The 17,913-nt window shown below is 36.6% G+C and overlaps 1 protein-coding gene and 1 pseudogene across 1 annotated transcript in view; both read left to right on the top strand.

Moving 5' to 3' along the window:
- Nucleotides 1–17,913, top strand: part of LOC140144068 (coatomer subunit epsilon-like) — a 56,148-nt gene that overhangs the window by 35,910 nt on the left and 2,325 nt on the right. The gene's annotated exons all lie outside the window — the stretch shown is intronic.
- Nucleotides 2,122–2,226, top strand: LOC140144076 (U5 spliceosomal RNA; annotated as a pseudogene).

Consider the following 17,913-nt stretch of genomic DNA (forward strand, 5'->3'; position numbering starts at 1 on the left):
CAATTGTGCGCCCAAAATTAGGTCTTTTGGGGAAAAATGTGTACAAAAAATAACACTTTCAGTAACAATATTGGTCAAATATAACCCCCTGAGCACTACCTGCCGATCTAACATTTCCTCTGATTGGTCAATTACATGATATCGTCATTTTAATCACCAATCAGAATGGAGCTTTGCAAATCAGTTAGACCTATATAAATATTCACTGGGGTGATGAGCAAAATTTGAGCCCATCTAAATGAATCATATCTCTGGTACCAAAATCTCAGTTTTGATGAGACAAAACTGGCATCACTGGCTATGCACAGAGTTGTGCCTTGCTAGTTGATGAGAGAATGTCACCCAACATGCCCAAAGGGGGGTTACTGTTTTCTGTCAGTTTCTATCCAATTTGGCTGCTGTCGGTACAGAAAATTGAAATGGAAGAAATGCATTGTGGGAAGTGTAAGAGACTGATTCTTGAGTGGGAGCAAGAACTTAAACAACGCTACGACTTGTCCAAGGTCTTTACAATAAATTTCTGCAATGCTGTTGGATTCATTGTTGCAATACGAAGAGCTTTATGAAACATTAACCAAGTTTATTGATAGAAATCAGTGGGATATCAGCAGGAAATAATGAGATTTTAAAAGCTTTTAAATAGTGAGGAAGCTATACTTCACTGTTGCATCCTCTTTGACTTTATCAATGATATCAATCATAGGTATTACTGAGTATAAAGACGGAATAATAGTGAATTTAAACAATATGTGATGCGATCAAGTAAAATCAGTTGGAACTCTGAAATATTGATTTTGAGATATAGCCAAACTAAGGAAATATTTCCTTTTGTTTCCTGCTGTTTTGGAAAGTTTTTGATTGCTCATATGTTTGGAACTGGTTGTTCAATTTCAATGGGGTTTTCTGCAAAATCCAGATTTGTAAATGCTTTTTACTATCCTATAAGAAACTGAAAATTTAATATTTCTGAGTTCCGACTGATTTTGCTTGATCTCATCACATACATAGAGGGCAAGTACAATAATGTTATCCAATCCACTCGCATCTAGAGGGCAAGTACATATGCTGATTGTGGTTCAATATGTGTAGCTAAAAGTAGCTTCTTTAGACCATTCCTATATTTGGCACTTTCCTGCCTTTGAAGTTTGATGGCCCATATGAAACATCTCTCCAGTTAGACCTATATAAATATTCTACTGGGGTAATGAGAACAATTTGAGCCCATCTAAACAAAACATATATATATCTCTGGGACTAAAATCTCAGTTTTGATGAGACAAAATGGGGGGATAAGGCTGTCGAATGGGTCACACACCTTCAGTTGGTTATTCTTTCCCCTTAATCTAGAGATATTCCTTAAAAATCACTTAATACTTTCAGTGGTGTGTCCCAGATGTTGCTTTGGTTGTCCTTTGATTTTCTACCAAGTCACACAGAATTCGCTTAAATTTTGGCTATATTGGGGGCAATACTAATTTACTATTCCTTTGGAATCAATCCATACTTTCAGTGGCGTGTCATAGATGTTGCTTTGGTTGGCCCTTGATTTTCTGCAAAGTCACACAGATTTGACCTATTTTGCGTATGATTTTGGGCTAACAAAATATTCCTTTAAAATCGCTTTGTCCAAGATATTGCTTTGGTTGGCCCTTGATTTTCTGCGAAGTCACACAAATTTCACCCGTTTTGTCTATTTGGGGCTATACAAAATATTCCTTTAAAAATCAATCTGTAGTTTCAGTGGTGTGTCTAGGATATTGCTTTAGGGGGCTCAAAGACCTTGATCTTCTGCAAAACTATCCAATTTTGGTCTATTTTGAGGCATACACCAGCCAGCTTCTTATCGATCAGCGCCCCCACAATGAACTATTCTATCCATAGTTCACACTCCATTTGAAATTCACATTCTCGGTGCAGCACATGGAAAGTCATAGGTGTGTAGGATTTCAACAGTAATAGCCCAATACGTGGCACACCTGTGCATATAATCAGAGAATATTTTACAATTTTCTTTGTTTTAATGTCAAAGTAGTAACTTTTGACTTTATGCAGTAATGACTGGGAGTAAAATGAATTTATTATTAGAATGCTATTTCGGAGCATTAGAAATATACATTTATTAACTCTGGTTTCTCTGCAATACACGCATAAATCTTTCGCCTTTTATTAAAGATTTCCATGCAGAGGAACAAATAGAGAGAAAAAAAGAAATATATATTTATATCTCTTCACCCTCTCCACGTCACAGACGTCGACTGCAGATGACAAATTAAAAAAAAATTCAAATATAAAAAAATTTCAGAATTGTAAATTTTCATGACCATATTTGGAATCAGCATGAAAAATACATAAAAATGAGTACCAACTAGCCTATTATTGGTTCGGTGTAGTTTGTTCAAATCCGAGATAAAACGCCGAATAGCGTTTTATTATTACGATGGAATTATTAGTCGAACGCATACACGATGTTCATAACACACAGTACGTACACGGCGTGCGCGGCGGTGATATACACAACAAAGGGCCGAACCAAAACATGAAAGAAGGAGGGGTACGTATTGGCGACATATTCGCTGGTAGTAAATTCCAATTTTCTTTGCTCTGCCGTAGTTGTTCGGCTCAAAAATAAAAGGGATATATCTGACAGTAAAAACTAATATTTTATGGCAAAGAAATGCTAATCTGTTTTGTATGAAAATGTTATAATATGGCTTTAATACTTTTCATTGGCATGCCCTTGATTTTCTGCAAAGGTAATCCATTTTAGGGCAACCTGGAGCTCCTTACACTAGGAACCACAACATGCTCATCTATAAGGGCATAGTTCTTTAATCCCAATACATTTGCACATTCATTGAATGACCTTTGAAAATTTGGGTGCAAAAACCCAAACTCTGCAACTTGAGCTCAAATTTTGCACTATGATTGTTTTATTGAGGTTTTTGAACTATGCAATTGGTCCATAGTGTTATCCCTCCCACAATATGCTCTTCCAGTTAAAATCCATATACCCCTCTGGAAAACATGACCTTAATCTCCCACACAGGGAGTGTTAACTGCAAATTATGGATTACCTGAATGGGTGACTCCATTTGCAATCTACATCCCCTTTGTGGGAGATTAAAGTTGTGTCTTCCGTAGGGGTTATAATAATGATTTTGAGTGGAATAACCCATTTAAGGGCAACCTGGAGCTCTTTATATCCCTCCCACAATATGCCTGTCTTGGCATGCCCCTTGGCTTTAATATCAAAGCAGTAACCGATTGACATTTCGCAGTATAACTTTGGTTTTATGCATTGATTTTTTTATTAGGAAAAGCATTAGACTTGAAAAACGCAGGTGATGTGAATTCCATTATATTTTCTACTTTCTTTGAGACTGAATTAAATTTTGCAAAAAAAAATATTGACAAGTATTGAAAAAGAAGCAGAATTTTTGCAGAGTCATGTATTTACATATTTTTTTACTACATCGCATCATTTATGTATATTTTTCACATCATTTCGCATCACATCATTTATGTATATTTTCACAGATAAGAGTACCATACCCTGGGCAAAGATGATGCGGCACTATTTAGATGCGTTAGGCTTATGTGTCTGATTCATAGCCAAAATTTCAATGTAATATTTGCTTGAACAAAGTAATAATTCAATTTATTGCAAAGTAAAGGCATGGGCATGGAAATTTTCAATGTGGATTTATACATGTTGAAGGAGAATACAGTCTTTGAGCTGGTACAATGTATATGCATTTTTCAGCTTTTTTTTCTTCAAATTTTGCAGATTAGAAAATTTTATACAGGAAATGGAAGGTTGTTAAATGATTTTAATTTTCCAAAACTGCCATTGATGATTGAGTGCTTTTCATGTGAAGTAAAGTGAAAATAAAATGTTCTAGCAAATTGTCACTAAAAACTGAAATTTACATAAAGTGCTGTTTTAAGGGTGGTCTTGTCCCTGGAATTATGGAAGTTTTTTTGGCCTCGTAACTGCTAAATTATTGGTCTAAAGTATATAAAGGTATACATATGTGACATGATCAAGGGGAATGACTCGGATGTCGCTATTTTTGAGATACTGGCAAAAACAGTGTTTACAAATTCTTTTGTTTTATTGATAAATTGCTCATAACTCGGTAACCAGATGTCAGATTTTGATGGGGTTTGCATCAAAATGTAGCATTTGTAAACTGCCAGAAAATGATGTAAAAAACTTGTAATTGAAAATTGCTGACATGTGACTCATTTCCCTTGATCATGTCACATATTTAGAATGGCATAGACTTGAATGATGAATTCATTTGCGAGGTCAAATTTGGGCAAAAATGCTAATTTTTGGAGAAAATACCCAAAAAAAACCTTTTGAGCATTGATTCTTCAGGAAAATGTTTTTTTTTTCTTTGTTGTTTTGTTTCTTATCCCTTTTTCTGTTAATTTTATATTTTTTCATTTCAAAGCATAAAAAACTATAACAGTTAAATATGCCTGATCACCGCATTATCCCTAACAGTACCAAACATCAAAAAACACCAATCAGAAAGCGTAGGCACAAGCAGGTATTCCACGTGATGCGATTGCGTCATCATGCGATCCCGTATGCAATCAGTCATATGGCGACAGAAAGCTTGGCCAGGCAAGCTACACCCATGTGACAAGGTAGGCCCGTGCACGGGCGTGGCAGCCGAGGAGTCATTAGTTCAAAACCGCACCAAGAAAAAATGTTTTCTCTTCTTTCTTTCTTTCTTCCTGCTTTCCTTCCCCCTCGCCAAAAAGCAACTGGGGCATTTATACGGCTAATAACACCTTAATTTTCCTCCTATATGTTTACATTAACCCTAACTGTACCAAACATCAAAAAGCCTCAATTCAGAAAGCACAGGCCCAAGCAGGTATCCCACGTGATGCGATTGCGTCATCATGCGAACAGTCATATGGCGACGGAAAGCTTGGCTGGGCAAGCTACTCCCCCGTGGAAAGGTAGGCCTGTGCGTGACACCAGAGGGGTCTGGGATTCAAAACCGCACCCGAGAAAAAAAGAATTCTCTTCTTTTTTTTATCCTTCTTTCCTTCCCCCTCGCCAAAAAGCAACTGGGGTGTTAGGGTAATTTTTCCTTTTGTGCGAGAGATCATCCGGAGTTCAAAATCTTGTGGGACCACACAAAATTATCAAATCAAATGCAGAAGGAAAGGCAGGTAGGCCAAGGACAGGCAGGAACTCTGGCACTAGGAATTGGTCCTAAAGACTAGAGGAAGAACTTGACATTTCTTAAATTGGTTCAAAGATACTCAATTTTGGTTAAAGCATATAAAAAGATCAATAGCTCATGTGACCCTTGACCTTAATAACTAAATTTGCCCACGGGTGCCTTTTGGCACCCACAGATCAAAGATACTCAATATTGAGTATCTTTGCACAGATTTTGACTAGATCTGCACATCCCTGGTTGTTACTGATAGTTACAAATTACACTGCAGCATAGTCCCGGTATAGTACACAACTTTGCAGCCACACAACCATTTTCCCTGACTGCTGTGAGCTTGCTTATATCGTGGGCAGACATGTGATATTATAGTAGCTGCAAATAAATATAAAGCCCTTTGAAGATAACTTGATCTTCATAAAGGCAGTATATAGAAATCCCTGCATGATTTATTTATAAAAGACACCTTGACTGATTTATTTATAACAAGTACCTTGACTGACATCAAGCATCATGTAAGCTGACTTCTTGAAAGTGCATCAACAAAGAACAAGACACGATAATTATTTCTTTACATAATGGATATAATAGACTTGAATTTAATGAATATTGATTAAAAGTCACGTCTTTGATCAAAGCAAAATTGCCTAACATTGTAGAAACATGTGTACATCCTCGTGGTCAGGTGCGATGAGCACTAATTTTTACTTCTTGAAATTGCATCAAAACACAGTGATCAAAAGTAAAGAAGACAAACTATTTCATTGCATAATGGATACAGTGGACTTGAATTTGAATGAATATTAATTAAAGTCTTTGATCTTTGTAGCAAAAATTGCCTACACGTGTATATCTTCGTGGTCAGGTGCGACTAGCACTAATCTTGTTGATGGCTTCTTGAAATTGTATCAAAAGAAAACGAGACAAAATATTTAATTGCATAATGGATACAGTGGAGTTGAATCTGAATGAATGTTAATTGAAAGTTTGTCGTCTTTGATCTTTGTAGCAAAAATTGCCTACACGTGTATTTCCTCATGTTCAGGTGTGACTAGCACTAATCTTGTTGATGACTTCTTGAAATTGAGAAAATTGAGAAAACAAGACAAAATGTTAAATTGCATAGTAGATACAATGGACTTGAATTTGAATGAATATTAATTAAAGTCTTTGATGTTTGTAGCAAATATTCAAGAATCTGAATGAATATGAGTTAAAAGTCAGTTGTCTTTGATCTTTGTGGCAAAAAATTGCATACACATGTATAGCCTCGTGGTCAGGTGCAACTAGCACTAATCTTGTTGACAACTTCTTGAAATTGTATCAAAAGAAAACGAGACAAAATATTTAATTGCATAATGGATAAAATGGATTGAATTTGAATTGATATTTTAAAAGTCAGTCAACTTTAATTTGATAAGCAAATTGCCTACACGTGCATTTCCTCGTGATCAGATGCGATGCGATTTCTGCAGGATTTTTCCTGATTTTTGGACCTTGTGTGGCCAAAATGTACACAATTGATTGCATTTCCTCACGTTCAGATTGTATAGCACTAATCTTTTTATTGACGTCTTGAAATTGCATCAAGCGAAAACAAGACAAATATTGAATTGCATTTAATGGATAAAATAGATTGAATTTGAATGAATATTATAGCAAATTGCCTGCACGTGTATTTCCTCGTGATCAGATGTGACTAGCACTATTTCCCTTGGGGGTACTCGGTACAAATGACCATACGGGGACGTGCCGCAAACATGGGTAGCATTTTCGGCCTTCTGGTATATCAATGACCCCTTTTTTATTTTTTTTTTTGGTATATGAATGGGTCCTTTTTTCTATTTTTTTTTTTGGAAAACAGCCCAATTTTTCGTTAATCTAGCCAAAATTTTCCAAATTTTCTCAAAATTTTGGGAAAATTTGTAAAAACTAAGACAAGTTTGGTTAAATTCGGCCGAAAATTTTGACTTTTGGTATATAAATGGGTCCAAATTTCTTGAAAATTTGGTATATTTATGGGTCAACTTCCAAAATCTCAGCGGCACGTCTCTACCAAAACCAAACTTGAGTACCCCCCGGCACTATTTCTGCAGGATTTTCCCTGATTTTTGGATCTTTTGTGGCCAAAATGTACACAATTGATTTTCATCCCATTTTGGGCATTTTAGCCCAATTTCACACTGTTTTTCAGGATTTTCTATTACTTTCAGGATAATTCACAAGCTTTGAATCATACCCCTGTAATCTTGTTAACGACAAAAACAAGTTCAATATATAGAAAGCAAATTTATACTTCTACGCTACTCAAATTTGGTACACTCACCGGAGCGCTTTCACCGGGTCAACCAGCGTCTTCAGCGGATGTTATTGCTCTGAAAAGCAATATTGTTCAATATAAAATGAATGCAACCCTAATTGGTGCATGTTTTTTAAAATTTGCTTTATTTCCGCTTTGCAGCTATTTTTGTCAATCTCTAAAGAGCCTCTTATATCTGTCCTTTTAAACTTATAAACCAGCTGTAATTATGAATAATATCTCATTAATATCAGTGTCATAAATTATATAATAAGGTGACAAATTAATCAAACCTTTATTATAACATTTTTATATCTGGCTGATATCGTATGTGGCAAATTATAAAATGCACCACCCCCGCAGTACAATATGAAGTCACATTTATCAGCAATAGAGAGATTTTTGGCCTATAAAATATGCATTATGTAAAACTTAGAGGTTGCTTGCATGTATACTGCTTCATTTTAAGGGGTTAAGGGGGGTACTACACCCCTGGCCAATTTTGTGCCTATTTTTGCATTTTTCTCAAAAATTATAGCGCATTGGTGACAAGTAAGATATGTATATAGGGGCAAGGACTACAACTACTGCACTGAAAATTCAGCAACTCAAGGCAAGTAGTTATTGATTTATTGATCAAATATTGGTTTTCCCTCATTTTTGACTGTAAAGCAGTATTCAGACTTTTTTATTATGCATACAATATTGTATGCAACATATCTCGTTGTTTAATCTATTGCCGTTCTATTTCCAGTAATGTTTAAGTTCTAACGAATGTTTGATGACGTAAAATCGATAATATATTTCTACTAGATATTACATGTGGCCCATTCCATGTCAACTCCAGGGATGTGCACCGCAGCACCTCTTCAATTTTTTTCTTTTTCCGTGTGGTGGTAGATATTGATGAAAAGTAAAATCCTGAAAATTTGAGCTTCATACTCCATTTACGTTTTCCGTGGCATCAATTTGAAATTTAGGGGTCAGCGTAAAAATGTGCATTAGCCTTGAGTTTGCTCTTACTGCGTTGGAGGTCCATAAATGTATAAAGGAACCCTTTAAAACTTTGAAAAGTATGTATCCTGGGGTACTTTTTTGTAAATTCAAATCTGCTATCAGAAAACTTGTAACTCCTTTACTTTAAAAGATATAGGGCCCTCAAAATGCAACCGTCCAACCAGGACCAACTTTGGAGTCAGAACTCCAAAGTAAAAAAATAATTTTAAGCGTCAATTGTTTTGCCAGTCAGAGCCCTTTGGTAGGACATTACTCTTATCAATATTGAGCATATTAGAATACATTTAGCTGAGATATTACCCATGGAAAACCACTTTTTTACATTTTGACCCCCTGAAAACCAATGTCAGACAATTTGCCCCACCATCAACTTCAGGTATGTTGAAGATATGTTCTTGGACAACATTTCTGAGAGATATTGGCTTTGGGTCTTGATGGCTTCAACACATCTGTTAGGTTTGCCTACTCCATAGAGTTGTACACATTTTGATTTTGCATGTATAATGATTTCATGTACAACTCTATGGAAAAGAAAAATTGAAGAGGTGCTGAAGCACATCCCTGAGTTGAATATCATGGAATGGGCCATGTAACATATTATCGATTTTTCGTCATCAAACATTCGTTAGAACTTAAACATTACTGGAAATAGAATGGCAATAGATTAAATAACGTAGATATGTTGCATACAATATTGTACGTACAATACTCTCAGAGTCTGTGGAGCGCTTTACTCCACAACTATTGTCTGTGTTGAAATAAAATTTCCATTGCAGTAGTTGTAGTCCTTGCCCCTATAACATACATATCTTACTTGTCACCAATGCGCTATAATTGTTGAGAAAAATGCAAAAATAGGCACAAAATTTGGCAGGGGTGTAGTACCCCCTTAACCTTGGTTAATTGTCTTCAAACTTACGTACAATTTCAAATATGGTCCCCTTTATGCATCCATGTAAAAAAACACCTGAGAGCATTTTCAGCGTAAATGTGAATTTATAATTAACACAGCAAACCACAAGCAAATTGCATAATGCATATGCGAAGGTATGCTGTATTAAACTTCATTTGAAAGTTAAATTTGAGAAGAAACAGTGATTTTATGTCAATATATAGTTCACTTACAAGTTACGGGTATCAGACTATCAATAAGCTATTATTATTATAAGGTGGAAGGTGCCTCAGTACATTTTACAACAATGAATAAAAGCAATAAAATACAAGTACATAAATTAAAATTAACTTTAACTCTAGTCTCTCGATCATAACCCCAATCATAACCTAACTCTATCCATGTGGGTGTTGAATGCTGACGACAAATTTCAGAATTGTACATTTTCATGACCATATTTGGAATCGGCATGAGAAATGCATTCAAATGAGTACAAACAAGCCTAGTATTGGCTCAGAGGTTCTTGAGATAGCTCTTGATATTTTGAGAAAATATCACAAAACTTGGGACTTTTTATGTTGAAGCCTATGGCTAGCAAACAGCATTAACCTTAATAACCAAATTCTTATTTTATTTATTTTATTTTATTTTACAAATTCGGCTAAAAATACATCAAAAAGCAAAGTAAAATTACGCAATACATGCAAAAGGAAACAAAAGTAAAAATAGACCCAATGGGCTAGCCAGGAAGAGTCAGAAGCATCAAGACACTGTCACCAAAAGGTGTGACTCCTCCAACCCATTGGGGCAATTACATAAAAAGATATACTATTGCACTGTTTAAACACATTGTGTGTACATCCACATCACAAGGATGCACCCACCAGCCACCACACATGTCTCCCCCACCCACCAGCCAGGAACAAAACCAGACCCATGCCACGTGGAGGTCACTCCAAATCATCCCCAAGCCACATTGCCCACATGAAGGAATACAGAAAACATTCCCAAACCAGGCAACCCGGTGGCGACCCCAAGCGACCGGGACCGGGGCGATTCCGCATCCACCCAAGGCCAACAAATGGAAAGAGACACATGCAGCAGCCGACAAGCCCACCCTCCCGATATGGATGTACACATTATTACATTATTGCAAGATGGAAATCTGCTCAGTGACCCCTACATGTACCTATCAGACACATGGATTTACCCCACCCCTCCTCCCGACCCACCTGAACCCTACCAACCCACCCAGCAACACCCACTCCCACCCACCAGACCAACACAGGCCATGAAGACGGATAAAGTAGGTCACTGAGCAGAAAACCAAGACAACAAAATTTAAGAGTCCTGCTCTTCAGTACTATTAATTACTAAATAAGTTTTCAAATGTTTTTAAAAGACTTTGTGCCCATGTACAAGATAAAATGATCCTTTACAGAATTTGGCAAACCAGCCCACAGGCGAGGGAAATTTACAGCAATGGTAAATTTGAAACTGTCAGTTTTGGGTGTGATATTATGATTAAAAACTAAGTTTTCTGAGTGGCGTGTGTTTACAGACCAATTGCTGAAACCAAAAGTGTTACAATTTAATATACAAGTACAGGCAAAACATATAGACAAATATTTCCTTCTGTTGTTAAGATCCATGATGTTGAGTTGTTTGAGACGCTCCCCATATGATTGATCCCCCCGCCGTTGACCCAATATGAACTACTATAAAGTCTAACCCTAATCTTTCAGGGGTGGCAGCAGGTATTCCTAAGTCTTGCTGATAGTGATATTTAATTTTTATTGTGTCTATTTTTAAAAGGACTTAACATCCTCTTATTATGACATTTTCAGTAGATATCCACCAAAAAGCTTTTGATTCCAATTTTGCATTTGCGACTTGTTGTAATTTGGTTCTGGTACACCGGAACGTAATTCAAATTTGACGATATTTTTGCTAAACAAAATAAATATTTTTTGTGTAAACATTATGTAGCCAGAGGTTTCCAGTGGTATAAAAATTTTTTGTTGAGAAAAGTGGGTGGATCATGAAATGCCCTTTAAATGAAACATGAATTTTTTTCAAGCAGGACAGATTGTTTTATTATATAGTAGCAGAGTATAGTGAACCTTTAGTTTGTACCTAAATTAACTGATTGCAATTATATCATCAAGTCAGTGATTCATATTGCCTTGGAATATTATCAATCATTAGCTCTATTGAAGATAATTGTCTTCTTCTTTCATCCGGCCACATGGAGTAAAGTGCAACTGTTGATAATAAATGGTTTGGAAAATAAATCATGTTAATACCGTATGAGTTGCATCACTAAGTTCACTATATTCGAAGTCGGGACTATTATAGTTTGATCATTTCGTAATCGGCAGGCCTTATAATATCGCAGATTAATATCAATATATTATACTTTGAGAATTGTCTTGTGACATCTCGCTAGAACTTAAGCATCACAAATTATTCAAGTACTATATTTTGTCTACTTTCTTTAACACACACAATATAGTTCAAAAAGGTCAACTTTATCAGTCATGGGTCTACTTTTCGGTGTAGTGGTAAACGCCTAACAATTCCCACCGATTATGAGCTGATCAAACTATAGCTGTAGTGAGAAGCATTTGCCACCCCAAATTTGGGCATTGTACACTTCATTTGACTATAAATGTTATGTAACAAAAACTATCTTTAAAAAAGACAGTGCCATAGATTTTATTTCATATTTACCAGGTCAAATAGGGTACACTGTTCAATTCTATATATGCAAGTATAAATTATGCCCATATCATAGCCCTAAAAACTTTTATTTTGTCATTTGATTTTCCCTGTTGAAAGGACCTGGACAAGATTGAGGTTTTGTACATCAATTATTTCATCAATACCATTATCAATAATTGAATAATTTACATAAAAAAAAGATTATGAGCGAAATTGGCATGAATATGATAATGGCCTAATGACTGTTTGCTACCAGAGATGTGATGATATTAATTCAATCTGTGGTTACGTGTTAGGCCAATAGTAATGTGCTTCTAGTCTGGTTTGCTGTATTATATCTTGTATACAGTAGACTTCATATAGAAGCTACAAGTTAGATTCAGAAATCAGAATTTGCTTCAAACTGCACCCCTTGTGAAGTTAAAGTTTGTTCCGCTTTTAATAGGCAAAGATTATTTGGTTTATGTTACTGCGCACGTTCGCGTAAAATCGCATAATGGTGCACCACTTCGTCACGCATTAAAGTCCATTCATACTATGCCGCATTTGCTGTGCGGTGTGTTGCCGCACTGCATTGTACTGCAAAATACTGCAGTGCGGTATCGCAATAAAGTTAGATACAGTTTAACTTGGAAATGAGACGACTCAGACGAGTCGCATTGAGTTGCGGCAAAAAAGTTATCAATATATCTGCACCGTAAAGCAATTGCGGCATAGTATAAACAGACTTTTATGCTGATTTACGCAGTGCACAACTAGCATAAGTGTTGCGCTCCATTCTATATCAATACAATGTGTTTTGAGTCTTTTATTTTTCTTTATCTTTAGTACCCAGAGGCGTACTCTGAAATCTTCGAGTGTGCAGTGGGGGCAAGTTGCTTCCTCTGGTTGCTCCCCTTCCACTTTAATTATTGCATTTGACTTTAAATGTTATGTAAATATTACCATGAATATGATAATGGCCTTGACTGTTTGCTACCAGAGATGTGATGATATTAATTCAATCTGTGGTTACGTGTTAGGCCAATAGTAATGTGCTTCTTAGTCTGGTTTGCTGTATTAGATCTTGTATACAGTAGACTTCATATAGAAGCTACAAGTTAGATTCTGAATTAGGTATTTATTTTCCCTTTGATTCCTTTATTTGCTTCAAACTGCACCACTTGTGCAAGTTAAATTTGTTCTGCTTATAATAGGCAAGGATTATTCGGGTTTAGTTACTGCGTGCTATAATAGGCAAGGATTATTCGGGTTTAGTTACTGCGTGCGTCAATAAAGTCCCAACTCACATTCGCGTAAAATTACATTATAGTGCGTCACTCCATCACGCATTAAGGTCCGTTCATACTACGCCGCAATTGCTTTGCGGTGCAGTGCATTGCGGCACTGCATCGCACTGCAAAGTACTGTAGTGCGGTATTGCAATAAAGTTAAATGCATTTTAATTTGGAAATGCGACGAGTTGTGTTGAGTTGCATCAAACAGTAATCAATATATCGGCAACACAATGCAAAGTAAATGTGGCGTGGTATGAACGGACCTTTATGCAATGCACAACTAGTATAAGTGCTGCATTCCATTCTATATCAATGTGTTATGAGTCTTATTTTTCTTTATCTTTAGTGCAGTACCCAGTGGGACAACTTACTCCCCTGGTTGCTCCCCCCTCCACTTTAATTATTGCATTTGACTTTAATTGTTATATAAATATTACCATGAATATGATACTGGCCTTGACTGTTTGCTAGCAGAGATGTGATGATATCAATTCAATCTGTGTTTTCATGTTAGGCCAATAGTAATGTGCTTCTTAGTCTGGTTTGCTGTCTTAGATCTTGTATACAGTAGACTTCATATAGAAGCTACAAGTTAGATTCTGAATTAGGTATTTATTTTCCCTTTGATTCCTTTATTTGCTTCAAACTGCACTACTTGTGCAAGTTAAATTTGTTTCGCTTATAATAGGCAAGGATTATTCGGGTTTAGTTACTGGGTGCTTATAATAGGCAAGGATTATTCGGGTTTAGTTACTGCGTGTGTCAATAAAGTCCCAACTCACATTCGCGTAAAATCACATTATAGTGCGTCACTCCATCATGCATTAAGGTCCGTTCATACTACGCCGCAATTGCTTTGCGATGCAGTGCATTCTTGACACTGCATCGTACTGTAGTCTTGATATTGCAATAAAGTTAAATACATTTTAATTTGGAAATGCGACGAGTTGTGTTGAGTTGCATCAAACAGTAATCAATATATCGGCACCACAATGCAAAGTAAATGTGGCGTGGTATGAGTGCTGCATTCCATTCTATATCAAAGTGTTATGAGTCTTATTTTTCTTTATCTTTAGTGCAGTCTGGTTTGCTGTCTTATATCTTGTATGCAGTAGACTTCATATAGAAGCTACAAGTTAGATTCAGAATTAGGTATTTATTTTCCCTTTGATTCCTTTGTTTGCTGCTAACTGCACCCCTTGTGAAGTTAGTGCGGTACCCAGAGGCGTACCCTGGCTTGGGGTGCAGGGGGACAAGAATTCTGACGGTGTGGGCATTAGCCCCTTCCCCCCCCCCCCAGTGGCACCGCTTCTGGCCCCTCCTGTTTCCTGCCTGCTTGAAATACTGGAACAAAAAATGACCAAGAGTTGTATTGTGCATCATTTTGTAACCTGATTTGAGGCCAGAATTGTTCTAATTTTTGTACAGTCATTTTAGTAGTGGGTCAGCAGGATGATCTGGAAACTTTGCCCCCCCCATCCCCTCTGTGAGAAAGGTAGTAGTGCCCATGGAGTTAAATTTAACAACAAAACTTGATGAGGTGATGTTTTACACACAAAAAACATGACCAAGTATATTTTTTATGACCCACATAAAAAATAAAATAAAATAGCTTTCTCATTGTCTCGACGACGCGTGTCTGAAGGAGAAGGAAACATGTGCTTCTGTTCAACAATAACTCGAGGATATATATTCCTATAATGCCAGAGGGGGGTAACATTCCGGAAGTTTATACTATATTTATGCGATTATACTGTCACAGTGATGATCTTATCTGATATCTTGCATTTGAAAATTTGCAGACTCATGTAATGGCTAATGGCTGTTGTAACACACGTAGCACAAGTAGTGGCGTAGTGTGAGTCATCGTATAGGGGAGGGCACCGACCATGATTGGGGGGCACCAGGGCTGAGTGAGGGAAACAAGCCATTTCTCGGCAATTTTCTAAATTTTCAAATCAATTGGGGAGGCACTTGCCCCCTGTGCCCCTATTAAGGTCCATTCATATTACACCGCAATTGCTTTGTAGTGCGTTGCCGTATTGCATTGTACTGCAAAATACTGCATTGTGGTATCGCAATCAAGTTAAATACATTTTAACTTGCGACGAGTTGTGTGGAGTTGCAGTAAAATCAGCAATGCACCGCAAAGCAATTGTGGCGTAGTATGAATATACTTTAGCGTTGCGCCACTGCTGTAAAGCGCCCTCAAGTGTACTGCGCAATCCACATTAATCTGGATTTCTGAAGTACAAAATGATGTGGATTTAAATTTGGATATTCCAATAGAAATTTATACACCCCTTATGGTAGACATGACCTTAATCTTATGCAGAGGAGAGTGAATTTCAAATGAAGTGACCTAAATGGGTAACTCCATTTGAAATTCACACTCCCTGTGTGGGAGATTATGGTTAGGTCTTCCATAGGGGGTGTATGGATTTCAACTGGAATAGCCCAATACATCGAAGAATGCTCCAGTGTGAAGATCAATCTAGACTAACCTAATTTGCAGCAGGTCACAAAAAAGTGACACTAAATCATATTTGTTACGTGTAGAAAGGAGAACATTATTCAAATATATCGTATAATTATGTACCATTATTAACCATCTTTACTAGAGCATGGTAATGTTCAAATTTCTACAAATTATTGGTTTGGATGTACGTGATTTTTGTAACTTTGTTGCATAAACATGGATAAAGAAGACCCAAGTTTGACCCACTTATTGAAAACCGCTTATCATTGTGACATTTCTTACAAAAAGAGAAAAACGTGCTGTATGATACTAAATTTCAAGGATATTCTTGTGTAAGAGGCAGGTAAGATACTTCAAAAGTTGAATACTTTATTTATGAGATTCTTCTTTGAAGATGACTATCTTATCTGGTATTCATATAATGGCCGAGTTGACGCTACCCTATCAGCGACTATCTTGTATTGATTTCAATGACTTGTAGGTCAATTATAGACTTGGAAAGAAAACCTGCCACGTGAATGGGTGGTCACGATGTTGGAAGAATATGGTGTTGCCACCCCACCCCCGTCAGGCTGATCTTACGATGGATAAATGGAAGAATATCGTGCTGCCACACCACCCTTTCAGGCTGATAGGGTAGATATAAATGGACGAATGTGGTGCTGCCACCCCACCCCTTCAGGCTGATAGAATGGATGTATTTGATTCTGCCACCCCACCCCCTTCAGTCTGATCTTACGCTAGATAAATGAGTTGTCAATTTGTTTTCAACGATATAAAACTCTCTAGGGGGGGGGGGGCTTTTATTTCTGATGGGTTGCATCAACAGTCAGGATCTTTACAACAAATTTGCCTTTGTGGAGCTGAAGACACACATCCCCCACCCCCCACCCCCACCCACACTTGAGAGCTGAAGACACACACCCCCCCCACACACACACACACACCCCATGCACCCCACCCACTTGAGAGCTGAAGACACACCCCCACATCCACACACCCACTTGAAAAAACTATTTAAAAAAAAAAAAATTAAATAATAAACAAAATTTTTGAAAAATTTGAAATAAAAAAAAATTCTGCATTTCTTTTTTTGTCAAATCGTGCGATTTTACAAATGCGTGCGCAAGCTTTGAGACAAATTTTTTTTTGGCCTAAGTTAAAAATAAACAATAAAGCAATAAACAGTGTCAACAGTAAAGAGTTGAAATATTGTTTATATTTGTTAAATCGTAATGCAAAATGAAAAGTCTTTCTACATGTTTACTTCTACTTCATCCTCTTTTCTTCTGTCAATTTCTTCTTCCTCATTAGTTTTGGCATTTCGCTAATCAGTTGTTTTGAGTTGGTGTTCATAATTGCGTTACATCTCCATCCGGGATCTCCATTAGCCTTGAAAGTATAATAACAATATAGATTTCTCGAGAAAATATCTGCTTTGAACCAAAACAAATCTAGATGAAAAATATGGACGTCAATGCCATTGAAACGATGTTATTTCAGTTGTTATTTCTTATTTTTTGCAATGCAAAACCGGTAAAACCAGTCATAACCACTCTATTTCTGGTAACTTTATCATTATCAATGTAAATGAATCTTGATTATTTTAAGATTTGCTTTATGAATATTGGTATACTATGTTTTGTACTTTCTATGTATTGCATTTAAACTGCTTCAATTTTCATTGTATTTATTTTGTATTTCTAATTATACAGAAATCTTGATGGATATGTTACATTAACAAGAACAGTCTTTAAAAAAGATGATGCATTTAATTTAATAAAAGAAGGGTGAAGCCAATAGGCCTATATAGTAAGCAGGGTGTTACTAGCTAGGATTTGAAAAGTACCCGCCATTTTCACCAAAACTGCCAGTCCAAAATTTGACCCGGAAAACATAAACCAGACCTCTACCCCTTCTGGGGTTTCTGTCAGTTCAAAGAGCTATTGCTATAGCCTTCATTTATTAGGCTGGCCTTGTTTCGAGTTCCCAGGACTTATTTAAGCATTATTTGTAGAATT

The sequence above is a fragment of the Amphiura filiformis genome, unplaced genomic scaffold (genome assembly GCF_039555335.1).
Source record: "Amphiura filiformis unplaced genomic scaffold, Afil_fr2py scaffold_38, whole genome shotgun sequence".
Classification (NCBI taxonomy): domain Eukaryota; kingdom Metazoa; phylum Echinodermata; class Ophiuroidea; order Amphilepidida; family Amphiuridae; genus Amphiura; species Amphiura filiformis.